At 44.5% G+C, this 12310-nt stretch overlaps 1 long non-coding RNA gene across 9 annotated transcripts in view; it reads left to right on the top strand.

Annotated features, from left to right (window-relative positions):
* LOC118285852 overlaps positions 1–12310 on the top strand; it is a 147190-nt gene that overhangs the window by 44191 nt on the left and 90689 nt on the right. Inside the window, exon 1 of one of the 9 annotated variants that reach the window (XR_007032177.1) lies at positions 5663–5761. The exons of the other annotated variants lie outside the window; for them this stretch is intronic. This is a non-coding gene — a long non-coding RNA (uncharacterized LOC118285852). Of the gene's footprint in view, positions 1–5662; positions 5762–12310 lie in introns of those variants that run through there. 9 annotated transcript variants of the gene reach the window in all.

Raw genomic sequence — 12310 nt, 5'->3', positions numbered from 1 at the left:
GTATTGATGTGATGGGTATGTGGGAGGGAATGGCACTTCAGCAAAGTCACAAGTCCTGCTTATGACAGTCACGTTGTCAGCATTCTTCAACCGGAGCAGATAAAGCTCTTTGTCCTCCTCGAAACACCCATCACTTTTGATGGGGTGTGAAATGGTTTCAATGCTCTAAAGGATACACAATGCAAGGTTCAACTGGAGAAAAAAGAAAAGAAAAAGAAAAGCATCTTGATAAGATTTTCAGTGTGACAAGAAATTCCACCCTTTCATACTCAGTGCTATTCAAAACATTTCATGGTTTGCGTTATGATGTTGTGTCTCACTCCTAAATGACTTGTTGTTGTACTCAACGAGTCGCTTTTTCGTTTACTGAATTACTTTTAGCAATCCACTGAGAACAAGCGTTGCAGCCAAACAAACAACTGACTTCATGAGATGTCGAGATCACTGGCAAGAGTAATAACAATAGCTGAAGAGCAGCTCATGAAGGTTTTCAAGCCGATTAAAGAGGAACACCTGTTGTGAGGTTACTGTAGAGATACAGGCACTCTGACGTTCCTGCATGGATGTTGTTCATTTTCAGAATAATTGTGTCATGATGTGTTTGGTTGCTGGAAAATGTTACACCAAGGAAATCTGTAGCACAGAAGTATTTTGGTGATTTGATTTTTTTTTGATTACCGAAAATCTATCTGTGGGTCGGGGTGAGGATTACCTGGCGTAGGCAGACTAATACTGAAATGCGTATTAGTCTGGGACCTCTCGGTTCATTTTCGATTTCCAAGAGACGTTACCAACGGATACAGAGCAAAATGCCTCCGGGCACAATTGGATAGAACGGTGCAACAAAAATCTGCAACGAAACCAGTCTGTTGAGCGACGTGAAAATGTCAACAGACTAGAGCAGAGAGGAGATGCCTGTGATGATGACTCAACAACGTCTGTGAACGAGTGTTGCCCTTTTTGTGTGAGAAATTAGAAAATATGGGGTACTTTTAGTGAAATGCCCTTTCATCAGCGGCAGCCGTGTTTGTTTGTGGCTTCTCTCCACATCACGGTATAAACCCCGCCCATAATCAGCTAACCAGTTGTGATTGGACCGGCAAGTTTGTCGCCAGAGGAAATCACTTGGACTGAGTCTGGCAGAGCAAATTAAATGAGCTCCCAGATTTTGTCTGGGTCCCAGGCTAATGTGAGACATCTTTCAGTTTAGCTTCCAGTAAATGGGACATACTGTACTGCCACAAAAAAGAATGTAAAAACACTCCAAACAGCAAAAGCAGCACTTTGTCCTCAAACATAATTAATCTCTTCACCCAAACCATATTTCACCCCGCTGCGCATCGCTCTCAACAGAAAGTCGATTGTATTCCAGAAAGCGGTCAACAATGCTCTCCACTCAATGTATAATACAAGCGTATAAATCACCTCGGAGAAGGCTCTCTGTCTCTGGCTGTGAGGGCTGGGGGAGGAAAATGGAGCTGTAACATGCGGCGAACACGTACAAGCTGACCTGAATGGCTGCTGGTATTCTGATTTCCCCCAGGAGCTCATCTCTGGCCTGTGCCGGTGTTTTAGATTCCAGAGGGAGGCCATTAATGCTCAGCCTGTCGACCTGATCCATATGTATGGCTGGCTGTTGCGTTCTGTTCGGCTCCTGCCCACCTGACTGTCTCAAGGCCTGCTGAAGCCCAAATTGGTTCCTCGTCCTGCAGAGATAGAAACAGAATAGCGGACACGGCCGACACGAAGGACAAGCAGGATGGCTTTACATGGTGATTATTCAGACAGTTGCGTCTGGATGTCAAGCAGCAGGTAACAAGCTTTATTTGCAGGCGGAGGAACACAAATGGCTTCCTGTTCTTTTAACACTGAGCCCAGTCGGTGTGGGCTATCAGCACATGACTGACTATCACTGTGTCCCTTCTAACAGACCAGTTATCCCTCCTGACACCGCAGACTGTACCACACAGAGTGAAAATGCTTTTCACAGCAGCTGTTATCTCAGCAGAGTGAGCTGAATATAGTATATCGGTTAATTGGTTAAAGCTCACTTGGTTTCTTTCTCACGTGTCTCTCTCAACTTTTTCTGTCTCCAATGCAACAGGGATTTGCCTGATATACTTTTAATGGTCTCAAACACTTAAGCCTGGTTGACACCCCACAAAAGACCCACAGCCAAAAGCCATAAATCTGAGCCAAATCGGTGGTTTTTGCTGTGTGAACTTTCCATAGACGCAATTCGAGAGGCTTGCCGACACGTCACCGACTCCCACTAGATTTCGAGCAGGCTAAATATCTTAACTAATCAGCGACCTCTACAGCCAATCAGAGCCAAGGACGTGATCATCTGTGAGCAGGATGACACTGATCATTTGGACTCATTTGAACGTGTCACCTAAGGGGACAACATTGGAGCAATACTATCTTTTTCTGTGTCAAAGACTCTGCAAATGCCTACTGTGACTTGGGAATGTGTACAGCAACATCAGCTGCAAGGGGAGGTCAGACAACGACATTGAGCGGCAACATTTCTTTTTTGCTTTCTTTTGTTTTTCGGAGAACAGACATACTATTGTAGATACGTGTTTCTCCAGGTGTAAGACCGTGTAGTGTGTGACCCCCTGTTGTGACCCTCAGTCGTGCTGATATGAACTCGTAACGATTGCAAAACTCCAGATCAAAAGACAGCAAGTTGTGTATTGGGAAGTCGTGTACTCTGAACTCGGCATTATGCGCCATCTCTAAAAAGCTGATCAACGTCTAGACAGTGTATTTAACAAGTCATCTCTGAAACGCAAATTACTCTACGTGGTGAGAGAATAGAGACGGCACAAGACTAAAAGTTCACAGTTGATCAACGTTATAATGCACATCTGGCTCCTTCAATTTTTATCTCCTGATATCAGTTTAAACTGCTAGTAACAGAGGGTCCTCTTGTCGCTCTAATACTGTGAGCTGTTTTAGAAAGTGTTAATATTAAAAATTAATAAAGCCACACCAGAAGATATAAAGTGTTCTGTCCAGATATAGCCGGCTCTAATCGTGTCCATTTAGCACTCAGCATGGGTCCAAGTCTTATTCTGGAACAAATAGTGAGGCCGGCTTATATCACAATACATCCCGTCACATCACGGTGGCGAGACAGGGACAGAACAAAGCCTCTTGAAGCTAAGCAGCAAATTTAATTATAACCCTTTTGTCAGATGTGCTCGGTCATATGTGGAACATATATTGAATATTCTGTTCTTTTTTTTGCCACTGCAAAACAGAAATACTATGAATAAGACATTTACTGAAAATATTTTCCGTACGGTTCCTCAGCATCGTAAACTGCAGCAAAAAAAAAAACAACAAATAGGTAGAGGAGGTTGGAATCTGAACACAAGGACACTGGTTGTTATAAATGTTTACGGTTCAGATTTTGTCATTTGAAAAAAGTATGACAAACCAATTGTGAATAACTGTAAGCATATTCCAAAATCCCCTCATACTTCAAGTTTTTATGTATCATAATAATAAATGATACAGCGATTCCTACATGTTGGAACATAGAAATACCTTTTTGATCATCAGACTATGAAGGAAAATCTGCGCTCGTGAAATATTTTTCGCTTTGTGAACAGATCATTCAGGGAATGGTCAGGAACACTTCTAAGCCTTCTTTAGGATTATGAAGGCTTCAAGCAGAAACATTTCAGTAAAATTATATATTTATATATATATAAAATCAATTATCGTTTGATTCACTAGCTCTGAATAAAAGTGAATGTGAGTATAAGGCAAAATCTATTGACTTGGAGGCCGCCCCGAACACGACAACTCTGGAATAACACTTTTTGTATTTGTATTTAATTAATTCATACATTTTCATATAATATTAGTTTTATGATTTGTGACAGACTGTATGCGTTTATCTGTTTCACTTTGATTACCATAATTGTCATGAATTTAAAACAATTAAGATTTACAAGTATTTTGCCAAGTGGAAAAATAAGGCTTGATGATTGGCTGAGAAAATGATCAAGGAACAGTTTGCCCATCACTTGTTGTTGGCTATGGGTGTAATCCTAATGTTGGCAGTCTAGAAAGAGTCGACTGCCTTCCAGTCGACACTCAGAAGAATTCTTTTTTTTCATGAGTGATTTCTGTATTTCAAACTGTTCCTCTCAAATTTTGTCATCTGATTTTATGTTTTTCACTTGTTTAAATTGTTCAATCTGAGCGTTAAATTTTTTTAAATATTTAAAGATGATCTCTGCAGGCGAAATCGTCCCACACATGCGGTTTTCTCTTCACGGATATGAAGGATAGGAGAGTGATGATGTCTCGCTGGAGGTGTTAAATTTTCCTGCCTCGGAGTCTCCAGTGAATTACCCTGTCAGACTTTCATTAATGACAGCTATATGCCAGAACATGTGAAGAACACCCAGTGGGACACAGAAACCTACAATATCTATCTTATCGCACCAGCCATCTCCCCTCCTTATCTTCCCCTCAGTTCTCCATCACCCTCTCTCCACCGTGTGTAAAACCCTAGTAACACTTTACTTTTATAGTGCTTAATGGAAGTCTCTCTTGTGCCTAATGTGCTTACGGGGCCGTGACAACACTGTGTAAGAGTAAGCGTGCAGCTGTAGCTGCTTGTTTTGACATTGTTGCGGCGTCGTATTCCATATTAACGTACTGTAATCAAAGGATTTTCACAGAAACCCAGTTGTATTGTTTACCCCACTTACACTCTCCCATAGTTTACTGCACATTGGAATAAGGCCATCCCAAAGTGAAGTGCCACCAAGACGATCCCTAAAGCAAGAGCTCTGAGAGCTATAATGCTTACACGCTATCATCCCCGGTTAAAAACAAGGGGAATTATCAGCAACGTCGCTGCCTCGGCTGGGGCTAGGGGGACCAAATTACCGCCCCGGTGTCTGGCTGGAGGCGGAGAAGGAAATAGATGGGTCTAGATATAATGGTGATGGCCCCTGGGTGGTACTCCTGTGAGGGAGAAAGAGGAGATTAGAGTGGAGGTGTGAGCTCGCAGTAAGATTACATTTTCCCTCTTTTTAATGGATAAGTGCTTCTTTTTTTTCCCTATTTCACTCCCACTATTCTGCTACTGTTTCACTGTGTTCCATCTCTCTCTCTCTGCCCTCCATCACCACACGCACACACACACACAAACACACACACACACACACACACACACAAACACAAAAAGCATACGCATGCACATTCACATGCACATATGCACGCACACGCACACACACACACGCACACACACACACATCATCTCTCCCTGTGTCACCCTCTCCCTCCGTCCTCCCTCACTTGATCCTTACACCTACGTGCTACAGATGGTTTCATTTTATAAGAGATAAAACCACATTTGGTGGAACTGATTAAACAGAGGGAACAACATCCCCATCTGCCATTTATTCCAATCTGAAATTGCTTGGGCAGATGCTGACATCTTTGGAGATGATTGATTCACCCCGTCTGGCCAGAGAGGAGTGGAGAGCAGAGCTGGATCCTCCCCAGGGCAGCAGCTTCCTGCCGCCCTGCCATGGCTCCACCGCAGTGTCACTTCACCAGCGAAGGAGCCCCCAGACCCCCCCCCCCCCCCCCCCCCCCCCCCCCCCCCCCCCCCCCCCCCCCCCCCCCCCCCCACCCTCCTCCTCCTCCACCACCACCACCACCACCACTGTCCCTTGTCTCCAGCAAGCTGCTGCAATCAGCACAGGGCCTGATTGGACTTGGGCAGGTGAGCACAGTACACTTTAATCATGGGGCCGGCACATGCCAAATCATCCCCGCTGCATGTGTGTGTGACTGTGTGATGGCAGAGTGGGTGGGTGATCGGTGTATGTGATGTGTGAATACATTAGTGTTGGCTCGCCCAAATTACAAATAAACATATTTTCTCACTTACCTCTAATCTAGCCATGCAGATAGTTTGGGTTTTATTTGCTTTCATTTGAGATATGCAAGACATACAGTGGAGGTGATATTCACAGTAATATAAATTTATATTTAAACAAAAGTGAGAATATTATAATTATTATTATTTTTTGAGGTATTTTAAGGATTGGACCAATTCAATTTTGATGTAATGATGGTGCTCTGTGAAAAGTAAGGCAATCGACGTAGTTCTCCGAAATAATCCTGAGGTAGACATGGATGTAAACAGCAACTTTACTGTGTGGCAGAGACACACCCAATAAACTAAACCTGTGCACATAAAATCATAACTTTCTGCATATTAAGATATCATCAGGGGTACGTGAGGATCTCACAGCCCCAGCAATCATCATTAAACTGGGACTCAAACCTGCCTGACATTGTAAAATTTGATCATATGATCAAAGCTGTTTTCACATTCTGCTGGTGAACTTTCCTCGCGGTACACAACGTGAACCGGGGCTGTTGCCATGCTCACTAGCACTTATCCACGTTACATATCGGTTGTTTGAAGAGAGCACCGATGGGTCCATGACGATTAGATATTCCACTCAACCTTCATCTAATCAACATTTATAGCGTCCTGCCTGTGGAATTACACTGCCCTCCACTAAATTGACTCTGCATCATCACTTGTAAACACTCAAGCATTTTAAGATGGAAAACTCTTCCTGCAAAAGTGCCATCAAAGCCGGTGGTGTGTGAGTGTGAGTGTGTGAACAAATGCACATAGTCTCATAAAAACTGCTGAGCTGGGCTCTTCAATGCAATCAGGCGCCGGTCGCAGCTCATATACTTGTTTGATGATAACCGAAGATGGAGGGAGAGTGGTGGAGCTCTCCAAGGGACCGCAGTGATAATTTAGCTCGGGGAGTGGGTGTGAATCATTGTGAAGGTGCTGGGGGGATGAATTTGGGGTGTGTGTGTGTGTGTGTGTGTGTGTGTGTGGAGGGTGGATGGATGAATCATTAGGGTGGGGGAAGGGGAATGAAGAGATGGAAAACAGCGTAGAGTCCCGGGGGACTTAGATCCATCAGACAGCACTGCTGTGGCCTCGACTGCGGCATCGACCCGTAAGACAGCAGCCGAAACCCGTCCATCTTTCTTTCCAATCTCTCTCGTGCTTTTTGCAAAGTGCTGGTCTCACCGTTCCTCTATCACTGTGATTCATCGTAGTCCCTCTCTCTTTCTCCCCCCTTCTATCATCAAGCATGTCATTCCACATCAGAGGCCTCATCTCTCCATTCTCCACGTCGCTCCTAAGCCTCTTGAAGTATGACTGGGCCTGAGAATGGCAAATGAATTCCCAATCTGAATGCATACCCTCACCTTCTCCTCTCTCCGCTGCCCTCCATCTCCTGCCTCAGGCTACTCATTCTAACTCTCCTCCCCCCTACCCGCCTCTCCTCTCCTCGTCTCCCCTCACCCCACCCATGGCAAGACTCTGATGGGATTCATGGCAAATTGCTCCCCCCAGGAAAAAAAAAGACACTGGGCAACATGAAAGGATAAAAGTGCATTGTTTCTGTTAGCTGACTGCCATTTTGCATGACTGCGTGACATGACGAACAGTGTGCGCTCTTAAACCCTAGACTGCCCTACTTCTCCCTGTGCAATAATCCATTACCAGCAACATCCGCACCTTTTCCCTTTTCAAGAGTTACAGCTCCCCAAGGCTTTGACTTTGGACAGGCAGAGGTTAGAGGAAAACAACCTGGAAACACCCTTATCTCCCAACACATGAATGTTTGTTAAGGCTCCCCATTATGTCTCCCCCCGAATTTGCATATTAATTGCGTTTTGGCTCTTCTTGCCTCCTTTAAGGCTGCTGTTTATAGGTGCTTTATTTCTTTGAGAAGACACAGACGTCCGCGGGGAGCTCACCTGCAACGGAGGACAAGAATTGAATTCCGCAGGAAATTGCTTTAACTTGAGTGTAATCGAATTTGCACCCACACACACCTCGAACTTGAGGACCTGGAGGGCACGCATGCATGTGGATGTGCATGTACGCCTGCATAAAAATGAAAAAAATCCTCACACAAGAAACTTATCAAACACAGAAAAAAAACAACTTCTAAAACAACCTTAAGAAATTAATATGACTATACAATGAAAACTCCGATGGATGTTTTTTTTTACCAGCTTTCTGGCTCCCCCGGTGCCTCTCACTCACTTCTTACTTATTGTCCCTTCCCTACTTTTGTCTTTTGTCATGAATTGTGTTTACGGCCTAGGCGTCAGGGCTTGGTTTGACAGCTTTTTCGACAAATGTTTGAAAAGATGTGAAAGTTTTAATGACTGGATTGAGGAGGGGATAAAGGAACAGCTGGAGATTCTGTAATGTAGTGGCTATTCTTATATAGGAGAGGTACACTCAAGCTGTCTCATTTGAAAACCGGCATTGCAGTTTTATCCATACTTAGGAATAACAGGTGATTGAGCAGTCTCTCAGCCCTATCTCCAAAACAATGTGACCATATGGGACTTATTTGAATATGATGCACTGAATGGCACTCTATATGTGTGATATCACATTATGCATAGTGGGCCTATTTATTATTTCATAGATAATAGTTTCATTTCACAGATTATGACTCACATGGATTGGTTTCCGCAAGCTTGGTTGCAGCGATAGAGGCCGTTTAATGGAAAATAGCAGACAGTGGCTGTTTCAGCTGAAGAAGTCATTATTTTTGGTTATTATCCACAGCCAGCAACAACGTTTGCGATGATCTGTACTGAACATAATTATTATATTCCTGGGACACGACTAAATTCCACCACACAAAACTTTATTTTATTGTAATGGTCCTTCATTCAACTGAAAATCTAATGATCTGCACTCAGCCTATTGGAGTAACTCAGTTCCAGGGCATTGATTTCCTTTGTGTTGCAGATTGATCTGTGGCCTGTTAGATCTCAATATGTCAAAGCCGCTCTGCAAAAGGGCCACGATAAAAAAACAGCTGCACGAACACGTACTGTCCTAGAATAGAACAGAAAGGGTGTATCGTGCATCATTATCGTTAAAAACGTGTTGCTTAATCCAAAAATTCAGCATGTATCAAAGACTAACACATCTGCATTCTAAATTAACAAGATTATAGAAATAGCAAATGACAGCTTCATATTTGGACACTTGACGTGATCATTAATGTGCTGCTTTGCCACTGGGCCCGGTGCCTCTGCCCTCTCCACTCTTGTGTGAATAATTTGTGAGCAGTAGCCTGGGAGAACACCGAGTCTCATTACGGATACCACTGCAGTGGACCACTCCCCAGACCTCCCCATAGCAGCATCATGTCCCTTTATGCAATGAACCACAGCCTCCTGAAGGCAGATGCACACAAGCGTGCATGCATGTGCACGCACGGACACATGCACATGCACATGATTGAACCCCTCATCTTTCTATTAGGCCATTTACTGCGGCGCTCTTCTCCTAACATGGTTGTCTGACTTCTCTGTCTCGTCTGTGCTAATGCAGACTGGGTGCAGACCCCCGCCAGCATGTGTCTGAGAGATAACAACGACCAGTGTCTTTGGTTTGGAGCATTTATCGATGAGGAAAAACAAACACCGAAATGTGCAGAGACCTTCCAGTGCAGCACATGTGCACACACGTTCTCTTGCAGGGCTCTTGCAGGGCTCTTGCAGGGCTCTTGCCTGCATAGCATGCGCGTGTGCGCATGCTTGTGTGCATATTTGACTGTGCTTTGAGGAGGTTTTCTATGTGATATGTTTGTATAATGTGTTCTAAGGGGTTTTGGTAGGCACACGATGGGACACATAGAGCTGCTCTCCCGCAGATGCAATTAGGCTAAATGGGATTATGCCTATCACATTTCAGACAGGCCGGCCTCACAGCCACCTGGGGGAAAGGGTGATGGGTGGAGGAGGAAGGGGAGGGGGGGGGTGATGAAGAGGGATAGAGAAAGAGGGGGGGGGGGGTGGAGAGGTGGAGAAGATGCAGACAGGGGAATGTGGTCTCTTAGAGACAGCATCCAGCGTAGTTGTAATGCAGACTGTGGCAGAGCACACTGACGTTACTCTGGAGAAGGAAACATGTCCGGCTTCATATTATATTGCAATGGTGCAGTATATATGACAAAGGGGGGCATGAATCAGAGTCTGTATCAGATGATTCAACACATTTCTGCCCCAGCATATAGTGGTATTGTATGTTGTCTTTGATGTGGTATCCCATAGTTATCCCGCTGGTATCGGGCTTAAATGTCAACATCAACAAAGAAACTGAGCTGATGCTGACATTTTCACACCGGGTGATTGTGCTCATAGGTTCTCCCTATAGTGGCGCTACTTTGTTGTACCATGTGGTCACTGTGTGAAGCAGAGGACATGGATTAAGCTCAGGCACTCATTTTTTTCCACCAAGTATTTCTTTTATCAAACTTACTAACAATACCAGATAAAAACTGTAAGATTGTGACACACACACATACACACACACACGCACACACACACACACACACACACACACACACACACACACACACACACACACACACACACACACACACACACACACACCGTGGACCTGACTTCACCTACACGCACCTCCTTGGCAGGAGCAGAGCACCGCGGGACACAGTTTCGCCATCCTCTCAGTCTCCCACGCTCGCTCTCACATTAATCAAAAGGGACGTGGTGGTTCCCAGCTCACCTCGCGGTCCCCTGGTGCCAGCTGTGTTTGGGACGGGTCCTGTTGGCCCGCCTGCCCCTAATCACACACTGTCATTGTTTCTTCGGCCTTGTAAACACCGAGCCTGCTACAGCTGATCAAATCCAGGGTCACATACGCTCAGGCTCACATGCACAGATGCATGCGCGCACTCATAGACCTGCGCAAACACACGCGTATATCCACACTCTCACTTCTGTGCATACAAATTCAGAATCTCAAGACTCAAACATTGTCAAATATTTAATGCATGCAACCGGCAGAGTCTTGTTCATCTTTAAATTATGTTTTTCACTCTTAACAGTGATCAAGCACGGCAAACTATATCAAATAAAAATGGCAATTTACACCCTCTGTGCTAAACTTTGTGCATATAATCGCAAGCTGGTTCCCTCTGGGATGGACGCTTCATGAGAAGCCCATGTGAATGTGCACAGCGGGTGCACACATTTGTCACCGCGAGCAAATAACTGTCTGGGTGCTACTGGACATCTCTTAATGATGAGGAATTAAACGGTGGTGGTGGACCACAGAGAGAGATTACAATATGCTCCTGAACAAGAGCGGGGGGGCTGAAACTGAGACTGAAGGGGGTAAACTGGAGAGCTGTGATAGGATACGGCCCATTAATTATTGAATTTGCTGACGTTATGACAAATGGCGTTGTCCTAGCCCTCACTGGTGCCCGTGACTTTTACAAGGCCAGCTGGACAATGTCTCAGCATTTCTACTGTTAAACCACAAATACAGGCTTAAAATCGGTGCCTTTCTTCCAGGCTAAGAGGAGTTACAGATATTAGATTAAGTAGCTGGAGTAAAGTATCTCTAAGCTCTGGTCTTTGACGTTGCTGCTAAATCTGAAATCCTCTTTGAGAAAACTCCATGCAGGTTTGCTGTTTTGGGAATGAGAATAATTGAGTGAGGGTGCATGTTGATGAGGCAGTAAGCAAGCCTGTGTGGGAGTCAGTTACACCTCAGTGTTTGGTATTTTTGCAATGTGAGGCCAGCAGAGAAAGAAAGGCACAAGTGTGTCGTGTTTGCACTGTATGGGACGGCCTCCTGCTCGTGACGTGTATGTGGTCAACTGTGGCCCTAAAGAGGCGTCCACTATGAATTGTGGGTTAAAACCCTGGGGGCTCTGGAGTATATAAACCCAGCACATTCTCCCACCCATGCTGTGAACACAAAATACTGTACATTTAAAAAGTAAATAATTTGTGTTTTCAAATCCAAAACCTGAACAGCAACATGGAATGTGTTCGTTCGTTTTTTTGTGCACCTAATTTCGATCCATTCTGAGCATTTTGACCAAAAATAAATTGGTTCAGAAGTCAAAGAGTCAGTTGTCAGACTTGTGCAAAACATCGATCAGTGTTTCAAACTGTACCTGTTGGAAGAAGAGCATGAAAGCAAGAAAATATGCGAGAGAAAAAAATCTGCTGATAAATACAGTTTATGTAATAACAGCACAAACATGCACGGGTAATAAATGCGATCCACCATCTTGCAACAGCTGTTTGCCTTCATTGTGCAATGCTCTCTGTTATTGATGCCTCCTCCTTTGGAATGCTTACCCTAAAAACTGGTGGAAACCTGGGCGGGTTGACTGGGTGGTACCAAACATAACCGGTTAAGAACCAGAGCTGA

This window comes from Scophthalmus maximus, chromosome 15, assembly GCF_022379125.1.
Source record: "Scophthalmus maximus strain ysfricsl-2021 chromosome 15, ASM2237912v1, whole genome shotgun sequence".
Taxonomy (NCBI): Eukaryota; Metazoa; Chordata; class Actinopteri; order Pleuronectiformes; family Scophthalmidae; genus Scophthalmus; species Scophthalmus maximus.
The sequence above is the reverse complement of the archived record's forward strand: the minus strand, read 5'-3'. Positions and strand labels throughout refer to the sequence as shown.